The following is a 3,755-nucleotide window of genomic DNA, read 5'->3' on the forward strand; positions in this document are numbered from 1 at the left end:
CATAGCATGTATGTACATATTTATGTTATTTCTGTGGATGTTTACAGTATGGTTGATACTTTTGATGGTTATGTGGCTTGTTTGTGAGCACTGTTTGACCTGTTGCTGTATTGTTGATTCATTGAATATTTGTTGTGTGATGATGCCTGTCTACATGTTATTTGATTTATGTTGTGTACATGCTATTAAATTGAGTTGACCTATGATACCTACCAGTACATAGGGTTTGTACTGATACTACCCTGTATTCTTCTTTTGTTGAGTGCAGAAAGTGTTCTATACTCAGACATGACCTCGCCTCTAGAGTTTTATAGAAGATCTTGATCCAAGGGTGAGCACTCCGTCTCCAGGCTATCATAGGTCATTTTATTTATTCTTGTCCATCTTTCGGGTAATGAAACATTCTTTATTTACTTTATTTTTGAATATCACTTTAGATATGATCTTTGTCAGTAGTTCTTGTACGATAACTTTCGGATCTTGAGAATTTTAGTAAGCAGTTTGTTTGAATTTCTGCATTAATTATAATTAGTCCTGAATATTTTTTATTATGTTGAATTTTATAATAATATCATCTAATATTGATTATTTGGGTAATGGTTCGGTTTAGATGGTTCTCCCACAGAAAGATTAGTGTGGGTGCCACTCATGGTCATTTGGGTTGTGACACACAAGCTCTAATAGTTATTAAAATAGTTTAATAAACACTTTTTGCAAAATAGATATTAAAAAAAATTATGAAATTCATTTTCTTTCTTTATTTTTTTTGTACATTGATATGCAAAACAGATCAAATAATTTACCTCATGTATCAAATACAAAAATATTCATGTTTTCTCAGATAAAATATGAACGATCTTGCTAAGACTATATCACTGAAATACACAGATATAAACTACTGCCTTAATCTAGGAGTAAACTATGCTATTTTGACTTTATTTTTTATCTTAATTGTCAAGACTCTGTTGGAAAACCCATAATTATACATACCTCAATGACTGCCCCAAAATTGACATGCTTAAATTTCTAGAAAAAAAGATCAACATTCTCCATGTTTCATCAATAAGCAAACTTAGAATGCATAATCACTAATATTAACTTTGAATTGTAAAAATTTAACGGAGAAAATTATGTGCAAAACGGAGAGAAGATGGAAGATGAAGTTTCCAGAGTCAAAATGTCGGTAGCACTGTACTTTCCTTTTCTTGAATTGTACTTTACTTCTATTGGACCACATTTTATCTGATCATATTTTTGGCCACATCCATTTTTATATATATTTTCAACTATTAATTTAATAATTTTTGTAAGTTGTACTTTCTATTTTTTAAGTCCACATTTTTATAAAAATTATGAGTATTTTTACAATTTATAGTCTAATATACTTTATTTATTTGTGACTATAAATTATTTCATTAGGGATCAAATTAATATTTTAGAGCTATTGTTATTAAATATTTTTTATATACAAATTATTTTAAAAAAAAAAAAATATAATATAAGATAAATACTACATTATAAGTAAATTTTAAAAATAATGGAAAAAAGTAGTATACTTGACAAATTATTTAATAATATATAATTTTTGTTCATTTTTATTTGGAATAATAATTATTAAATGTTGGAGTGTATGAATCTTTAAAAATATTTATAAACACTATTAAATAATAGTTAAATGGACCTATATATATATATATTTTTTTTTTCAGTTACTTAATTCTTTTAAAAATAATTTAATAATAATAAATATTGAAGTAATAAATATTTTATATCATACAATAATTTATAATATAATTATTACTTATTTAATTTAATATGATTTTATAATCTTATATTATAATCGATATCTTAAATTAGTATTGATAAATTTTAAGATCACCATCACATCGCGCGGGTACATTAACTATGTCCAATATATTTTAATTACTTAAATCTTTTTAAAATGTTTGAATAATAATAAATATTTTAAATTATATAATATTTATAATAATATTATTACTTATTTAGTTTAATAGAATTTTAAAATTTTATATTATAATCAACATCTTAAACTATTATATACACATTTTAAGGTCACCCGCGCATCACGCGGGTACCTACACTAGTTTAGTTATAACAAATCAAAGCAGGGGAGAATTACAAGAGCAGTGTTTGGACACTAACTCAGCATCACAATAACAATGTTTTGACACTAACTGACATAACAACATATTTAATTATAGTTAGCAACTTACCTTACAATTCAAAGAAAAAAAACATAAAACTAAATATAAAGAAATTTTTATTTGTTTAGTTAAGAGTATGATAAGACAAAAACAAGCAAAATATAAAATACTCAACTGAGAAAAAAAAAGTAACAAAGCATCAATCTAAAAAATAGCACCTTTTACAATTAAATTTTTACTAATTTAGGTATACGGAGGCAAAGATTGACAAAATAAGAAAACCTCAACGAAAATTTGCATATGACTTGTTTGAAACATCTCATCGTATATTTATATATTTTTGGACTTTCATTCAAAGAACCTCATTGTCACGATCCAGCTTCTCAGGTCATGATGGCGCCTACCATAACCCACCAGTAGGCAAGCCAACCCGTAGTCCAAAACGACTAGTAATAGACAACTCAATAATATAAGGAAAAGAATATGGAATATATAAAATAAAGATCAATACACAGAAGAATCCGAAAAGATGGTGGTATCAGTACAACATCTTCTAAAGATAATAAGAGTGCAAAAGTGATATATCAAGGTGAAATACACTGATACCACTTATCTCTAAATACAACTTAGAGACTATTCCTATACATTGGAGAGAAATAAGTAATACTCCGAACGTTAGGAGCTCACTCTAAGTTTCTGAACCAGCGTTGCTCTGCATGATGCACACATCAACGATGATAACCCATACTATGATCTGCAGGCTGCAGAAGTGTAGTATCAGTACCAAACGAATAGTACTCAGTAGGCAACTACCAACTGAGCTCCAAAGATAAAGCAGATATATAAAATATATAAAAAGAATGAAAACTACGCCCAAGAGTCTAGAAATCATATAATAAGTCAATGAGAATAATAAGGGAAAACTATACTATTCATGTCCAAGATTCTAACATAATAAGGCTAAGAAAGTATCAAGGTGAACTATCCTATTCCAACCACATTCAATATATGCCAATGCTATACCATATATCTCAGGTCAATATAAAAATAAAGAGCAAAAAAAAGATATATAGTAATATACAAGGCAAAGGAATGACTATATAATGTGAACAACGAAAGAAGTGATACACGATAGTACCATAGCTTTATAATGCTAAATATATATATAATACATATAAACAGGAGGTCATCTCAAGAATAACCTAGATCATCATGTTCTCATTTTAAGACCTCATTCTAATACTATCAGGATTCAATACTAACATACTCAGGATTTCTGATCCACATGGCTAGCTATAGAATAATCATGAATAGTAATGCAATCATAATATAGCAGAGGTCGAAGACATACCTCAATCCCAATACCAGATCAATGATCAATCTGTCATAGGCTAGCCATAATAATGATCATAGTAATAACAATAACAATATCCATAACATCATAAGTAACCGGCTACTCCGAACAACCAATACCTAGTCGGGCATATGCGTACCTTCCATCGCCCCAGACTCTAAAGGTTCCATCAACATACAACAACACAAGGCATATTATTCACCCATATATATGCAACCGTCTCATATCGGCTGATA

The sequence above is a fragment of the Capsicum annuum genome, chromosome 6 (genome assembly GCF_002878395.1).
Source record: "Capsicum annuum cultivar UCD-10X-F1 chromosome 6, UCD10Xv1.1, whole genome shotgun sequence".
NCBI classification, from domain to species: Eukaryota; Viridiplantae; Streptophyta; class Magnoliopsida; order Solanales; family Solanaceae; genus Capsicum; species Capsicum annuum.